Source organism: Cupressus sempervirens, chromosome 2 (assembly GCF_028749045.1).
Source record: "Cupressus sempervirens isolate cs-2001-9-10 chromosome 2, ASM2874904v1, whole genome shotgun sequence".
Lineage (NCBI taxonomy): Eukaryota > Viridiplantae > Streptophyta > Pinopsida > Cupressales > Cupressaceae > Cupressus > Cupressus sempervirens.
In genome coordinates this window covers 178,732,497-178,750,811 of record NC_143119.1, presented here as the reverse complement: position 1 = coordinate 178,750,811, position 18,315 = coordinate 178,732,497, and the positions used below count along the sequence as shown (strand labels likewise).

Here is an 18,315-nt window from a genome sequence, read left to right as displayed (position 1 = left end):
CACAATGAGAACTAAATTTGAGGCTAGATTGAAAACTGCGGAAGATGAACATGCCTTGCTAACATAGTTGACTTCAATTAAGAAGCAACCAACTATGAGCATGAGGGATTTCACTGCCAATTTCAATAAGATTAATAGAAAAATTCCTACTACTGATAGACCCACTCTTGGAAATCTAAAAACTTTCTTTATTAGTGCTATGCCTCCAACTATCAATTATGATCTGAGAAGAGCACACCCCATTGATCTGGCTGATGCACAGAAGAAAGCTATTGAATGTGAGGATGATTTAATTTTTGTGAGAAAATGGAAATGAGAACTTCAAACTAAGGGGAGTTCTAGTAATACCACATCATCAGATGAGATGATTCAAAAGTTTTCTAATGAACTAGTAGCGATGAAAAAGAAATTACTCGGATTCAGTAGCTCTTCTCAGTGGAATTACCAAAACTCGCCAGGAAGAAGAAATGTAAGTATATTCCCACAACTTATAGGTTCAAAACCTAGGTTACAAATTGAAACAACACTGAAAAAAGGAAATATGCGTGTCTTTCACTTGACCACAGATCATGGTAGTGAAAATTGTTCGAAAACTGTTCATATGATGCAGTTTTTATCTGCTAATGAATTAAATATTGCAACTCTGTGTTCAGAACCCGATTCTTGTTCAAATGGTAGCTATGGAAATTTATTTTTGGAATATGAATAAGATTCTAAATCAAAAGGTGAGTGTTATGCAACCATTGATGGAACTTCATACACAGTACTTACCCATGGACAAAAGATGAAGAATCAAGCCTCTAGTCATACTCATAGAGATGACTCTAGTCCTTCTATGAGTAAAGTGCATACTAATCAAGAAACATCCACTTTAAAAATGGGTAAAGAAAAGACATCTTTCAATTTCATTCAATTTGGTGAAGAGTCAAAAGTTCAAATTTCCACTATTGATTATTTACAGTCACATCCTTCTAAGTTAAAGAGATTAGTGGATAGATGTAAAGGGGGTATCTCAGACTTGAATCATAATGTGACTATTGAAATTGAAGATGAAACTTTAACATCTGGCTTGTTTAATCAAGAAGATTCTACTGTTTTAGCAACCTTCCTTGGACAAAAGCCTGAACCTTTTTATATTTCATTATACACCAATGGATGTAAACTTAGTAATTGCATAATAGATTCAAGTGCATCGGATAATGTTATGCCATATTCTGTAGCTAAAGCCTTGGGACTAAATCTTACTAAAGTGCACATGAGATGTTATTCTATGGATGCAAAACAAGTCCCTTTACTTGGATATATCAAAGATGCTCTCAAGTAGCCTTAGCTTCACATCCAGAAAAGAAACTCTTATTGACTATCCTAGTAGTTGATATTCCAACAAGCTATGGACTTCTATTAAGTAGAAGTTTTTGTCGAGACTTGGGAGGAGAAATAAAATTGGCTTTGTCTCAAGAAATGATACCTATTGGGAATAAGAAGGTCAAATTAGAACCTAAAGAAAAAGAAAAGTTCACAATTTTGAAATCAGATGATCCTAAAGCTCAAATTCTATATCAAGAACTAGAATTCAACAACTATATGTTGTTTACTGAAGAAGGTATGAATCAACAAATAGATGAAAATCTAGGTGATAAAATTCCCAGTGAAAACAAAGATGTATCAGGCATCTGGATGCTTGAATTTGATAGAAGTTGTGCCTCTTCAGGATCTGGAGCAAGTGTAGTATTGATATCCCCAGACGGAGAACCTGAACCTATGGCTTTCAAATTGGAATTTTGGAATACTAATAATACTATAGAATATGAGGTTTTATTACTGGGAATAATGATAGAAAAGGAAAGAGGGATAAAGATTTTAAAAGCTCAAGGTGATGTCGAGCTTATTGTAAAGCAAGTAAAAGGGCAATATTCTATTAAAAACCATAAGCTTTAAAATTATAGGAACAGAGTCTGGGATGAGATTGAAGGTTTGGATGCTTTTTTTATTGAAGTAGTTTCAAGGGAGATGACTACCAAAGCTAACTCCTTAACAGTTTCTACCTCTTTATTGCTCCCTCATCTAGATTTCAAAGACAAGAAGTACCAGATCAAAATTGTATATCGATATACCATCCCAGATAACATAGAATCTTGGCAAGTCTTCAGTGATGACAAGTGTTTGTAGATGTTTTTAGAGAATGAAAAGTCTAGTTTTGAACATGAGTCCAGTGGAGGTGATCATGAAAGCTTTGATGTAATTGAGAAACAAAGTCAAAATGAAGAAGTTTTTCTAAAAGGTAATATCATTCCTCCATTTTTCGTGGCTTTAGAAAAATTGTTTAATAGACAAGATGCTTAAATAAAGAAAAAGAGAGCAGAAAAGGGACCTACCACAGGTGAATATGAAGGAGTCAACATTAGAGACTTTCATGATCCTAAACTGATTAACATTGGGAAGTGTTGTTCACCTGAAGAAAAAGAAGCCACAAAGAATCTACTTATGGAGTATAGAGATGTTTTTGCTTGGAGTTATGAAGATTTGAAAAGCTATAGAGATAGGAAGGTAAAACATCAAATTTTGCTTAAAACTGATGCAATCCCTTTCTAGAAAAAATAGAGGAATTATAATCCCAAGGTTGTGTTAGTAAATAGATTGTTCTTCTTCTTTTCCTATTTTTATGTGCCCAAACTTATAATTAAGAACAACTTTACACAACAATTGGGAAACCGTTTCTAAGAATATCTAGTTTCCCTCTGAATTGAGGTATAGCTCCCTATGTGAATGATGTTCAAGGAATTATGTTTTATTCCTAAGACTAATGTGGGGTATGCTCTTAACCCGAGAGAAAAAGAGGCAAACTGAATTATGCCTAACTAGAACTTAATTTAGGCAAGAAATACTTCTAAATACTAAAACAGATTCACGTACCCACACATCTTATAAATCAATAAATCAATTCGCATAAGACTAGAACAAATTAAAATTTAAATCTAGACTACGACCGATAGATCAGGAAAAATTACCAGAATCCTTTCATCAAATGAATTATAACAATACTTATTACATTCATTCGTGTTCCAAAAAATAGGGCAATGAAACTCTATTCTTCCTTAGTTTTCTATAACAAAAAAAGGAAATACTAACTAATCACAATACCTGCTGGAACATAAAATTATTGAAACCAAGTGCCATTCAATTGTCTCTGCAACAAATAGTACTTCACACCAAAATTTTTCTGACCTTTGATTAATCATTAAATTTCATATATATAGGATTTGAGAGATGATTGTTACAATGGGAATGTTAATCAGTTCATCTTCTCTTGATGACAAATGACAAGATGCCAATTTATCATATCAAAATATTAACAAAGATTTCAAAATTTACAACAGAAAATGAAAAGGGGGGAATCTGAATCACTTGGTCTTCTTCCCCTTTTTAGTTTTTGTCCTATATTTTTAGCAGCCACCATGATGGGAATCAACTTTTCATGATTGGGTACTTGCATGTTGGTGAATCTCAAAAGCCACCTTTATTGCTCTAGAGCTAATTCTTTTATTTCACTCAGCTGATGTGCCACTTCTTCAGCAGCCACATGCATGCATCCACCAAGTGTTTGCAGTTCTATTACCCTATTTTGATTGCTTGAAGTTATCCTATACATGTTACTTAAATATATAGAAAAATTATTCTTCATCACTTCTATATTAATAAAGGATTTCCCTTGTCCACTAGCTTTTGACTCAGTGTGCAATCCTCGCATAAGCTCAAATGCTCTATCCTTGGATTTCTTCACTTTGTCCCCTATTTTTTTGAGTCCTTTCTCAGCCTCTTGAATCATTTCCATCTTGAACTGCATACTTTGGAGCCATTCATTTAGAGGTTCATTTCCCTTCTTAAGATTCTTTGCTTCAATTGCATCCTTTTCTTTCATCTGAACAACCATCATCAGGAGAGAAATACATTCTATGCATCACACACTCTCTCTAGCCAAGGTATTACTATTAGATGTAATATTATCCTTTTCAGTTTTTAGCCGAAGGATAATATTCCCAATTTTATCAACTAGGGAAACTCCATCTACATTGAGTTTCTTAATCCATTCCTTTCCAATTTGACCAAAATGCCTATCTTTCTGGAGATGTGATATGAAGGCTTGTATCTCTTCTACTGAAGGATTTTCAATGGTAGGCACACTAGTAATAGTTGCCAATGGGACAACTAATTGCTTGATGAACCTTCTTAACTCTTCTATTTTAGATTTCATTATGATCTTTAATGACTTGAGGTTCTCCAGTTGCTCTTCTATCACCTCATTACTCGACTTCGATAGGCCTACTTTTGTGTCATGTCTAGCCTCTCCAAGATCAATTGAATTTAGAGTGAAGTCCTCTAGCATCATATCTTTGATTCTCCCTACCTTGTTTGGTTTTGCTACCTCCATAGTTAAGTACCCTATTTCTAGATCTTGTCCCAATATTGACAAGGTCTTCTACTTTTTAGCTTTTACTATGGTAGATCCTAAGAAAACCGCTTGAGGTACATAATCCTTTGAAAGAAAACTTTCATCTTTTCTTTTCCTCTTGGTCTCCAAAGTATCCTTGACCCAAGACTCTGTACTAATCACTTTGGAGGCTGTTCCAAGTGATTCAATGCTGAACATTTTCTTTTTCACTGGAGTTGTTGTCATTGTAGTTGCAGAAAAGGAGGTATTTGGATCTCGAGAAAGAAGCCTAGATGAACTTGAAGCTTTCTCCTCTTCTTGAGTTTTCTTTGCAACTTCATCAGACTCAGTGGATTCACTACTACTACTTTTATCATCTCCGACCTCTACTATTTGAATAGGAGAACCACTGGGCTTTAGAAAAGGAGCACTTATAGATGGTGTAGGGCTATGATGAGGGGATAAGATAGGAGCAACATGAGGAGATGGAGTTGGAGAAGCTTTAGGAGATGGGGGTAGAGTGGCATGTGAAGGTGAGATTGGAGCAGGAGATCCATCTTTCTATTTTTCCATTTCTTTTTCAGCTTCAACTTGAGCTCCAATGATTGGTAGTGATCCACCTTGACAAGTTGGGGCTATTGGAACATTCCTCTCCGAGGGTTGATCACCTTTGCCTATAGATTGAGCTGGGCCTTGAGCAGGTGTAGTAGTAGCACTGGGTGTGGCACTTTGAGATGAAGATGGAGTAACTATAGCTGGATAAGCTTGAGTAGTTTTACTCTTGCTCCAACCTTTCTTAGTTTTCCACTCAACCCACTTCTTAGTCCTTTTGATAATTCTTGCATTCATGACATTGAATTCTTCTTCTATGTCAAAATATGGTTTAGAACTAATAGGAGTATTCCTCAACTTAGTCAAATATGTATTACTGTACACATTTTGACCATCATCTTCCAATCCCTCCACATCTAAATTTATACCATATGTCTTTACCTGATCAATTGTCAATCTGGCAAAGGCACAATCTTGACTCTCTAGTTCATTTTTACAATCTACCCAATAATCCTCCATGGTTGTCACATGTTTGATTACACTTCCAATTTGGAGCACATCTCTGGAATATCCATTAGGATACAATAGGGGACTTACTGCTTCATACTCTTCCAATTTGTATTTACTCTCAAATGCTTTGAGTATATTCTTTGCATCTAATCTGGTTTCACAACTGTATGCTCCAACTTTTATAGGGAATTCATACCCTTTCTTCCTCAAGCTGACACTCAACATGTTCACTTGGATTGCTTGACTCACTATCTCCATAAGCATGATCATATCATATGGATACTTGGCCAGCTTCAGTGGAAATCCATCAAACGCTGCAAGACACAAATAAGAAAATGATGAGAACTAAATGAATAACTGCCAAATTGACTAATGGTCACCATCTCTTTTAGACTGAATCTCCACTTTGGACACCCTTGGAGCTCCCTGCAAATCCTCATGGCGAATGCATCATCTACTTGGACGTATTCTACATAACTATTATGTAATTGCAAGCATGGATAAAAGTCATAACTTTTTACATATTAGGAAAATTCTTAATTCTAGGGAGTCCTGACCACAATTGGAGAGAAGCCAACATGTATATCAAGAAAGAGGACATATAAAATGAATTATAAAACTTGGCTACACTAAGAGCCCTAGAAAGATGCTCACTGACCTCATACGCCCAGTCAATATACTGTGTCTGAGCAAATAACTTGCACAAAAAAAATAGTACTACTCTAGAAAATTAAAAGCTTCTACCTCACCTTTGAGTCAATGCAATAGAACCAAAATGTCAATAATTTTTGGTTTGAGGTCTATGCCAAAAAGAGTTTTAGGAAGTTTACTCTTAGCTCCCCTTAGCTTTTGAAACCAAGACTGCATGATCTCCCTCCTCCAAACCATCTTCTTCAAAGAGTACTCAGACATGGCTCCACTCATCGTTAAATTAGAGAACTCCTCCCATTCTGGAATTTGTAAGCAATTCAATACTACTTGATGATCAATTGAAATCAACATTGTTTGGTCAGGCAATAGAATCTGCTCTGTATTTGGGTTGTAATGATTGATGCATTCCAAAATTTACTCCAAGGCTTGTACTGCTACAAGAAACCTAGCTGCTTCTACTAATCCATTTCCTTGAAGTTTTTTCATTATGAGATGAATTGGCTCTGCTCTTAATCTCCTTTAAAAATCTTGCATATCATAAAAATGGAGTGAAGTATCTATGATAGTCGACCATGCTGACTTAGTTCCACCCAATCCATCAAAACCCGCGAATCTTGTTGCCATTTTATTTGATGTATGATAGCAAAAATTCAAACAATTGTAGATGATACAAGAAAAAAACTCTATAACTTTGAAAATTACTTGAAAGCACTATCCAATACAATAGTATAATAGTAAAACGGCAGTTTGAAAATTTGTTACTTCCCTCTTTATAAAATAACCCTAGATTTGCCCATTGAATTTCATAAATTGTGCCACACGAGTGAAATTAAGAGTAAATCCATTGGATTGGTGGATGTAAAGGTTCTAACAAATTTATCTTTTTCTTTTCATTATTATTGTTGGCTCAATGGTAACTCTCATTAATTACTAGTTTAGTTTCCATTTCATCCATCTTTCAGGAAAACAAGAATGGAGAACTTCCTAGCGAAAAATCTGCTTAACTCAATTCTCCTTGCAAAAGCCTTATCAATTCATTGATTTTCTTCTATTTACTTGCCCAAAATAATTTGCAATCAATTCACATACTTAACCACGCTTATAGGAATGATTTTTCTTCAAATGCGAAAAATGACCTTCGAGGGTAGAAAACTCGTGGCGGAGAATCTGATTTTTGATTTCCCTGTTAAGCTTTCATTTTTACCTTTTCTACCCTAAGAACTTTACTAAAAGCCCTCAGAAAACATAGAAGAGGCTTCACAAGTGAAAAATGGGACCCGCTAGTAATTTTACCCTTCTATTTAGGCCTTTGCGAAAAACTTACTTCTTGGCTCAAAGCTCACCAAAGGAGAAAGTACTTCTGAGTTTTCTATCGATGCTTATCCCGCTTATCCCAATGAGTTCTGAGTAATTTTCGCTATGAAAAAATGATGATATTTGAATGATTTAATCATAATCTGGCTTACCTATTCTTGTTCTAGCCTACAATTAGCAGCTATGGATCCCTGTAGAGTTTCACCTTCTGGGTGAGAAAACCCGCTATGGAGAAGAAGAAACTTGATTTCTGCCAATGCCCATTGTTTTACTTCCTCTAACATATATACTTTAATTTAAGCCTTCAGAAAAAAAAAATGGCTTCACAAGTGAGAGGTGGGGCCCATTGGTGCTCCTTATTCCTTTACATACATCTTTTTAGAAAATTGATTTCTGACTTTGGAACCCGCCCCGAAGAAGCTCTTTATTGATTTTTTGCCGATTGCTATTTTAGTTACTTTTTAGACTTTAAAATGATTATCTTTGTGAAATCATGACATCATTTGAATGATCTTTTCATAACACGATTCATTTTACTTCAATAAAACTTACAAATATCATTCGCTAGCCTTTGGAAAAATTCACCTTTGGGGTGCGAAAACCCTGCTACGAAGAAACCAGAACTTGCTTTTTTGCCAATCCAATTTCTCTATTTCCAGATCAAAAGAGCTGCAAGAAAATCAATTGATGTAGCACAATTCGAGAATCACCATTGAGTATGGTTCTAAATTACCCTTTAAGGCTCATGACAATCAAGAAATACCCACCCAGGCTATATGTGACATGGGAGAAGGGGAAATTTGAAAACCCGATGGACAAACTTAGCATCTAAAGAGGAAAGACCTATTGACCCGACTTGACAAAACATGACATTAGTTCATTTTCCACTTTGCAAAATTTGTATATGGTGAAAAGTGGGGCAACAGCTAGCTTTGACTAGGGACTTAGGTAGAATATGCCCAAGCAAAGGGACTTAGAATCTCTGGTTTCACAAAAGAACATAACAGGAGGCAACACAACAAAAACAAAGCAAAACAGGAAAACAAGGAAAAGACACCAGAAAGGGAAGGCTAACTAAGACACACACAACACTAAGTCTAGCTATGGTACATTACAGGGTTACCTATTTTCAATTTGTAACTTGGTAGAGCTTGAGATACATTATAAGTCAGGGGTAGTACTTCACCATCTTCATACACCAATTTGAAAGAATTATTTTCAAATGCCTGTTGAATCCTTAAAGGGCCTTTCCATAGAGTATCAAACTTCTTATGCATTCCTTTTGGAGCCTTTCTTTTGTCCCAGAGTAGCACCATATCTCCCACAATAAAATTTTTAGGTCTTTTTTTCTTGTCAAAAAGTTCTTTTACTCGCATTTAGTGCTATGTGATATAATCAACAATTTCCATCCTTTCTTCTTCCAGTTTACTCAAATATAGGATTCTCTTTTCTAGACCATCCTTATAGACATCATCTTCAATTATTGTTCTGAGTTTGCTTGTTACCAATTCCAATAGTAAAGGTAGATTAGCTTCAGTTCCATAAACCAACTCAAAAGGAGATATTCTGATTGCCCTCTTAGGTGTTATTTTATTTTCCTAGAGTGCCTCATGGGTCTTCTTGTGCCAGGTTTTCTGATTATCTGAGACTAACTTCTTAACAATATTAACCAAATTTTTATTGCTAGACTCTGCTTGGCCATTCCCTTGAGGAAAATAATCAGATGAATGACTAACAGTAATCCCATACTCAAAACAAAAATTAGTGATTTAATTTGATGAAAAATAAGATGCATTATCCATCACTAATTTGATAGGAACACCAAACCTAACCAGAATGTTCTCTTTTATAAATTCACACACTACTCCTGCAATAGTCCTCTTCGTGGCTTTAGCTTCTACCCACTTAGTGAAGTAGTCCATTACACTTATGATGTATTGATGAATGACAGTGGATGTAGGTGTAATTGGACCAATGAAATCAAGGCCCCATTGTTGAAAATGTCCTTCAATGATAACAGGTCTTAGTGGTAGTGCATCTAATTGAGGGTGACTAGAGAACATTTTACACTTTTCACATTTCGCTACCCATGCATATGCATCTTTGAACATCCCAGGCCAGTAATAGCATTGCATTAGTATTTTAAAAGTTGTAACTAAAGAAGAAAAGTGTCCTCCATAGGCATCATCATGAAATGCTTTCAATAGCTTTTCCTGCTGTGGTTCACCTATGCATCTCAGGAATGTATTGTTAATAGCTTTTTTGAAAAGCTTGTCATCCCAAATCACATACTTGGCCACTTTCAATTTAAGGTCTCTTCTTTGTTTTGCATTCAAACCTTCTAGACATACACCATATGTTAAAAAGTAAGAAATTTTTTCGAACCATGAATCATACAGACCTACTACTAGTACTAATTGCTTCTCATTTGATTCTTCTAATCCTCCAGTGATTTTGTTTTCTGCAATTGCTTTGCATAGAGCATTTCCTCTTATCAAATTGGTAGGTTTAATCTCTATATCATATTCTTGTATCTTTGCCACCCACACTCCTCTAGCATTAAAATTGATATCTTGCTGCATTAGTACACTCTTCACTACTACATCTAGAACAAAGACTATTGAATGTTATTGTTAGATGTAAAAATGGAAATTTTTAAGGGCTTTAACCACTACAAAAGCATGTTTTTCAATCTACAAATATTTTAACTTGTAATTCTTCAAAGGTACACTCATGAAAGAAATGGGAGCTTGTATCCCTTCATCATTCTCCTGCACAAGAATAGCTGATAATGTATGTTTTGAAGCATAACAATAAATAATAAAGTCCTGCTTGTAATTTGAATGGCATAGCAAAGGGGCATTGGCAATAGCAATTTTTATATCTTAAAAAGCTCACTTTCCTTCCTCACTCCATTTGAAATTTTAATTTCTCTTCATCATATCTACTATATGCTTAGTGATTTTTGTAAAATCAAGAACAAACCTTCTAAGGAAATTCACCTGGCCAAAGAAAGATTTAACTTCTATTTTTTTTTATAGGAAAGCTCAGTCTCTGGATGGCCTCTACTCTATTAGGATCAATTTTAATGCCTTCCTATGAAACTATATGTCCAAGTAGCCTTCCTTCAATTACATAGAAAACTAACTTCTTTGGATTGAGAGAAATCCCATGCTCTCTGCATCTTTGTAAGACTCTTCTCAGATCTTTCATATGGTCTTTTCTTTTCTTTGAGAACACAGTGAGATCATCTAGGTATATGACTATTATTCAATCTTTCATCTCGACGAAGGTCTCACTCATAGACCTTTGGAACATAGCCCAAGCATTGATCAGTCTGAAAGGCATCCTGTGATATGTGAACATACTCCAAGGAGTTGTAAATGCTATTTTATGTTGATCTTTCTTTTCTACTTCAACCTAGTTATATCCTAAAAAGCCATTGACCATAGACATCATCTCAGATCCTACAACTATTTGTAACAAATGGTCCATGATCGGGAGAGAAAAATTATCTTTGAGAGATGCCTAATTCAAATTACAAAAATCTACACAAATCCTTATCTCTCTATTCTTCTTCCTAACAAGTACTATGCTGGTTATCCATGTAGAGTGATGGATAGGATAAATGATGCTTGCTTTTAATATTTTATCAACTTCTCAGAAAATGGCATCTGCGACCTTTGGATTATAGTTTCTTTGATTTTTCTAGAAAGGTACTACATCTGATTTGAGAGGAATTTGATGTTTCACCTCTCCTCCTTTGTAGCTCTTTAGGTCTTCATAGCTCCAAGAAAAGACATCTCTATATTCTTTGAATAATTTCTTTGCAGTTTCCCTCTCTTCTGGAGTGCAACATTTTCCAATATTAATCATCTTGGGACCGTGGACATCCCCAATGTTCAATCCTTCATATTCACTTGTGGTAGGTCCTTTTTCTGTTCTTTTTTGCTTAACATAAGCATAATGTCTTCTAAATAACTTTTTCAGAGCTACAAAGTATGGGGGAATAATATTGCTTTTCAATTGGACCTCACCACATTTGTTATGTTCATTGTCCTTGCAAGATTCAGGTTCAAAGCTAGCTTTATCATTTTCAAGAAACAACATCAAACTCTTATCATCATTAAAGACTTTCCAAGATTCTACATTATCTGGGACAGCAGATCGATATATAATTTCAATTTGATATTTCTTATCCTTAAAATCTAGATGTGGGAGTAACAAGGAAGCAAAGACTGCAAGTGAGTCAACCTTTGTATTCATTTCTCTTGGCACAACTCTAATGGAGAAGGCATCTAAACTTTCTATCTCATCCCAAACCCTGTTCCTGTAATTCTTCAGTTTATGATTTTTCACCCAGTACTGTCCTTTAATTTTCCTCACAATAAGCTCTGCATCACCTTATGCCTTCAAGATCTTTATCCCCCTTTCTTTTGCAGTGACTATTCCCAATATTAAAGCTTAGTATTCTGCTGTATTTTTTGTGTTACCAAATTCTAATTTGAAAGCTAAGGGCTCAGCTTCTCCTTCTAGAGATATCAATACTATGCCAGCTCCAGACCTTGAGGAAGCACAACTTTTATCAAATTCAAGTGTCCATATGCCTAGTATATCTTTATTTTCATTGGGGGTTTTATCACCTTGATTTTCATCTATTTGTTCATTCATATCTTCCTTGGTAAACAATATGTAGTTGCCAAATTCCAGTTCTTGATACAAAATTTGAGCTTTGGGATCATCCAATTTCAAGACTGTGAATTTTTCTTTTTCTTCAGGTTCTAACTTGACCTCTTTATTACCAATAGGTATTACAACTTTGGACCAGTCTAGCTTAATTTCTCCTCCTAAGTCTTGGCAGAAACTTCTACTTAAAAAGAGTCCATAGCTTGGAGGAATATCAGCTACCAAAATGGTTAACAGGAGTTTCTTTTCTAGATATGAGGCTAGAGCTACTTGTGCATCTTTAATTTGTCCAAGCAAAGGAACTTATTTGGCATCCATAGAATAACATCTCCCATGTACTTTAGTAAGATTCAATCCCAAGGCTTTAGCTACAGAATATGGCATAACATTATCTGATGCACCTGAATCTATTATGCAAATACTGAGTTTACATCCATTAATATACAATGAAATATAAAAAGGTTCAGGCTTCTATCCAAGGAAGGTTGCTAAAATAGTAGAATCTTCTTGATTAAACAAGCTAGATGTTAAAGTTTCATCTTCAAATTAAGTAGTCACATTATGATTCAGATCTAAAATACCTCCTTTACATATATCCACTAGTCTCTTTAGCTCAGAAGGATGTGACTTTAAATAATCAATAGTGGAAATTTGAACCTTTGAATCTTCACAAAATTGAATGAAATCAAAAGATGTATGGTCCTTACCTATTTGTGAAGTGGATTTTTCTTGACCAGTATGTACCTTACTCATAGAAGGACTGGAGTTGTCTTTTTGAGTATGACCTGAGGCTTGATTCTTCATCCTTTGTCCACGGGTAAGTATTGTGTATGACGTTCCATCAATGGTTGCGTAACACTCACCTTTTGATTCAAAATATGATTTATATTCTAAAAATAAATTTCCAGAGTCCCCATTTGAACAAGAATCAGGTTCTACACACGGAGCTGCAATATTTAATTCATTAGTAGAGAGCAATTACATCATACGAACAATCTCTACAAAAATTTTGCTGTCATGATCTGTGGTTAAATGAAAGATGTACATATTTCACTTTTTCAGTGCTGCTTCAATTTGCAACCTAGGTTTTGAACCTATAAGCTACGAAAATCTACTTTCATTGCTTCTTCCTGATGAGTATTGGTAATTTTGTTGATAAGAGTTATTGAATCTAGGTAATTTCTTTTTTAGTGCAACTAATTCGTTAGACAACTTTTGAATCATCTCTTCTGATGATGTGGTATTACTAGTACTCCCCTTAGTTTGAAGTTCTCATTTCCATTTTCCCACAGAAATTAAGTCATCCTCAAATTCAATAGCTTTCTTCTCTGCGTTAACTAGATCAGTAGGGCGTGCTCTTCTCAGATCATAATTGATATCTGGAGGCATAGCACTAATAAAGAAAGTTTTTAAATTGCTGGGTGTGGGTCTATCAGTAGTAGGAATTCTACTATTAATCTTATTGAAATTGGAAATGAAATCCCTCATGTTCATAGTTGGTTGTTTCTTAATTGAAGTCAACTGTGTTAGCAAGACATGTTCATCTTCCACAGTCTTAAATCTAGCTTCAAATTCAGTTCTCATCGTGTCCCAATAAGTTATTGAACCATCAGCTAAATGATAAAACTAGTCTACTACACTATCTGTAGGGGTCTCCACGAACAACCTTACATCAACATCTTCATGTCCCACCCCTAATATATGGGTAGCTGCAAAGAAGGCTTTAATGTGCTCATCTATAGTAACCTTCCCATCACCTAAGAATTCAGGGAAATTCTTCCTTGAACTAGCTGGGAGTGGATGATAAGCATTTAGTGCTAATGGCCCTGTTGTCGCAGCCCATGGAGCAGCCATGATTGTTCTAGCAATATATGGTGGAAAGTTAACAACTAGAGGTGCAGTAACTCTGTGAAATGCTAACACCTAACAAGTGGAATGCGAAGTGCTGGTGTTTTGATCTCTAATAGGGGAAGGGGGTATACTCTGACTTTTACCTTCACTTTTCCACTTTGGAACTTCTAGAATAAGAAAACCAAGCTCTGTTAGTTTATCAAAGGTGAAATCTTTCCCACCCTATTCTTTGGTACTTCTAAGGAACCTAAATTGTTCCAGGATGCTAGGTGCAATTTAACTCTAAGCTTACTATCTTAATTGTCTTTCTACTCTCTGAATATCTCTCCTTTGAATAGCTCTTTCAAAATCTTCAGCTCTTCTTTCTTCTTCCTCTAATATTTGGCTAGCATTTCGATAATGTTCAGTTTTCCTCTTGTGCCTCCAAACAAATGTGTTAAGAGATGAAATTATGTCCTCTTGGTCATCTTGAAAACCAAGGTTAGGTTGGAGCACTAGGATTATGTTTTCATGAGGTAGTACCATCTTTCCTCATGACAAAGGCTTTTTGATCAAGTGACTGTTCATCTCCCTAGAAGAGTCACCAAAAATCTGTTAGTAAATAGATTGTTCTTCTTCTTTTCCTCTTTTTATGTGCCCAAACTTATAATGAAGAACAACTTTACACAACAATTGGGAAATTGTTTCCAAGAATATCTAGTATCCCTCTGACTTGAGGTACAGCTCCCTATGTGAATGATGTTCAAGGAATTATGTTTTATTCCTAAGACTAATCTGGGGTATGCTCTTAACCCGAGAGCAGAAGAGGCAAACCAAATTAAGCCTAACTAGAACCTAATTCAGGAAAGAAATACTTCTAAATACTAAAATATATTCACGTACCCACACCTCTTATGAATCCATAAATCTATTCACATAAGACTAGAACTAATTAAAATTTAAATCTAGACTACGATCGATAGATCAGGAAAAATTAACAGAATCCTTTCGTCAAATGAATTATAACAATACTTATTACATTAATTCGTATTTTGAAAAATAGGGGAAAAGAAACTCTGTTCTTCCTAAGTTTTCTATAGCAAAGAAAGGAAATACTAACTAATCACAATACCTACTGGAACAAAAAATGATTGAAATGAAGTGCCACAATTGTCTCTGCAACAAATAGTACTTCAGACCAAAATTTCACTGACCTTTGATTAATCATTGAATTTCATACGTATAGGATTTGAGAGATGACTGTTAGAATGGGAATGTTAATTGGTTCATCTTCTCTTGATGACAAATGGCAAGATGCCAATTTACCACATAAAAATATTAACAAAGATTTCAAAATTTACAATAGAAAATGAAAAGGGGGGAATCTGAATCACTTGGACTTCTTCCCCTTTTCAATTTTTGTCCTATATGTTTTAGCAACCACCATGATGGGAATCAACTCTTTATGATTGGGTACTTGTACGTTGGTAAATCTCAAAAGCCACCTTGAATTCTCTAGAGCTAATTCTTTTATTTCACTTAGCTAACTTGCCACTTCTTCAGTAGCCACATGCATGCATCCACCAGGTGTTTGCAGTTCTATTACCCTGTTTTGACTGCTTGAAGCTATCCTAGACAGGTTACCTAAATATATAGAAAAATTATTCTTCATCACTTCTATATTAATAAATGATTTCCCTTGTCCACTGGTTTGTGACTCAGTGTGTAATCCTTGCATAAGCTCAAATGCTCTGTCCTGGTTCTTCTTCACTTTGTCCCCTATTTCTTTGAGTCCTTTCTCAGCCTCTTGAATCATTTCCATCTTGAATTGCATACTTTGGAGCCATTCATTCGGAGGTACATTTCCCTTCTTAAGAATCTTTTCTTCAATTGCATCCTTTGCTTTCATCTGAATAACCATCATTAGGAGAGAAATACATTCTATGCATCTCACTCTCTCTCCAACCAAGGTATTACTGTTAGACGTAATATTATCCTTTTTAGTTTCTAGTTGGAGGATAATATTCCCAATTTGATCGATTAGGGAAACTCCATCTACATTGAGTTTCTCGATCCATTCCTTTCCAATCTGACCAAAATGCCTATCTTTCTGGAGCTGTGATATGAAGGCTTGTACCTCTTCTACTGAAGGATTTTCAGTGGTAGGCACACCACTAATAGTTGCCAATGGGACAACTAATTTCCTGGCGAACCTTCTTAACTCTTCTATTTCAGCTTTCATTTTGATCTTTGATGACTTGAGGTTCTCCAGTTTCTCTTCTATCATCTCATTTCTTGACTTCCATAGGCCTACTTTTGTATTATGTCTAGCCTCTCCAAGATCAATTGAATGTAGAGTGAAGTCCTCTGGCATCATATTTTCGATTATCCCTACCTTGTTTGGTTTTGCTACCTCCATAGTTAAGTGCCCTATTTCTAGATCTTGTCCCAATATTGACAAGGTCTTCTTCTTTTTATCTTTTACTATGGCAGATCCTGAGCAAACTGCTTGAGGTACAACATCCTTTGAAAGAAAAAATTCATTTTTTCTTTTCCTCTTCTTCTCCAAAGTATCCTTGAGCCAAGACTTTGTACTAATCACTTTGGAGACTATTCCAAGTGATTCAATGCTGAACATTTTCTTCTTCACTGGAGTCGTTGTCATTGTAGTTGCAGAAAAGGGGGTTTTTGGACCTTGAGAAAGAAGCCTAGATGAACCTAGAGCTTTCTCCTCTTCTTGATTTTTCTTTGCAACTTCATTAGACTCAGTGGATTTTCTATTACTACTTTTATCATGTTTGATCTCTACTATTTGTATAGGAGAACTAGTGGGCTTTAGAAAAGGAGCACTTACAGATAGTGTAGGGGTATGATGAGGGGATAAGACAGGGGTGACATGAGGAGATGGAGTTGGAGAAGCTTGAGGAGATGGAGGTAGAGTGGCATGTGGAGGTGAGATTGGAGCAAGAGATTAATCTTTCTATTCTTTTGTTTCTTTTTTAGCTTTAGCTTGAGTTCCAATGACTGGTAGTGGTCCACCTTGACAGGTTGGGGCTATTGGAACGTTCTTCTCTAGAGGTTGATCACCTCCACTTGCAGATTGAGCTAGGCCTTGAGCAGGTGTAGTAGTAGCACTGGGTGTGGCACTTTGAGAAGAAGCAGGAGTAGTTGCAACAAGAGAAGCTTGAGTAGTTTTACTCTTGCTCCGACCTTTCTTAGCTATCCACTCAACCCACTTCCCAGTCCTTTTGAGAATTCTTTCCATCATGACATCGAAGTCTTCTTCTATGTCAACATATGGTTCAAAACTAATGGGAGTATCCCTTAACTTAGTCAAATATGTATTACTATAGATATTTTGACCATCATCTTCCAATCCCTCCACATCTAAATTTATACCATATATCATTACCTGATCAATTGTAAATCTGGCAAAGGTATGATCTCGACTCTCTGGTTCATTTTTACAATCTTCCCAATAATCCTCCATGGTTGTCACATGTTTGATTACGCTTCAAATTTGGAGCACATCTCTAGCATATCCATTAGGATCAAACAGGGGCCTTAATACTTCATACTCTTCCAATTTTTATTTACTCTTAAATTCTTTGAGTATATTCTTTGCATTTGATCTAGTTTCACAACTGTATAATCCAACTTTTATAGGGAATTCATACCCTTTCTTCCTCAAGCTGGCGCTCAACATGTTCACTTCGATTGCTTGCCTCACTATCTCCACGAGCATGATCATATCATCTAGATACCTGGGCAGCTTCAGTGGAAATCCATCAAACATTGCAAGATGCAAATAAGAAAATGATGAGAACTAAATGAAATAACTGCCAAATTGACCGATGGTCGCCATCACTTCTGGACTGAATCTCCACTCTAGACACCCTTGGAGCTCCCTGCAAATCCTCATGGTGAATGCATCATTTAATCAAATTTATTCTGCATAACTATTCTATAATTGCAAGCATGGATAAAACTCATAACTCTTTACATTATTAGGAAAATTCTTAATTCTAGGGAGTCCCGACCACAATTGAGGAGAAGCCAACATGTATGTCAAGAAAGAGGATATATAAAATGAATTATAAAACTTGGCTATACTAAGAGCCCTAGAAAGATGCTCACTAACATCATATGCCTAGTCAATATACTGTGTCTGAGAAAATAACTTGCACCAAAAAGAAGTACTGCTCTACAAAATAAAAAGCTTCTACCTCACCTTTGAGTCGATGCAACAGAACCAAAATGCCAACTATTTTTGGTTTGAGGTCTATGCCAAAAAGAGTTTTAGGAACTTTACTCTTAGCTCCCCTTGGTTTTGAAACCAAGAC

At 35.6% G+C, this 18,315-nt stretch overlaps 1 pseudogene; it reads right to left on the bottom strand.

Moving 5' to 3' along the window:
• LOC149571660 (rust resistance kinase Lr10-like) overlaps window positions 1–11,722 on the bottom strand; it is a 57,856-nt pseudogene extending 46,134 nt beyond the window's left edge.
• Between the last annotated feature and the right edge of the window lie 6,593 nt (window positions 11,723–18,315).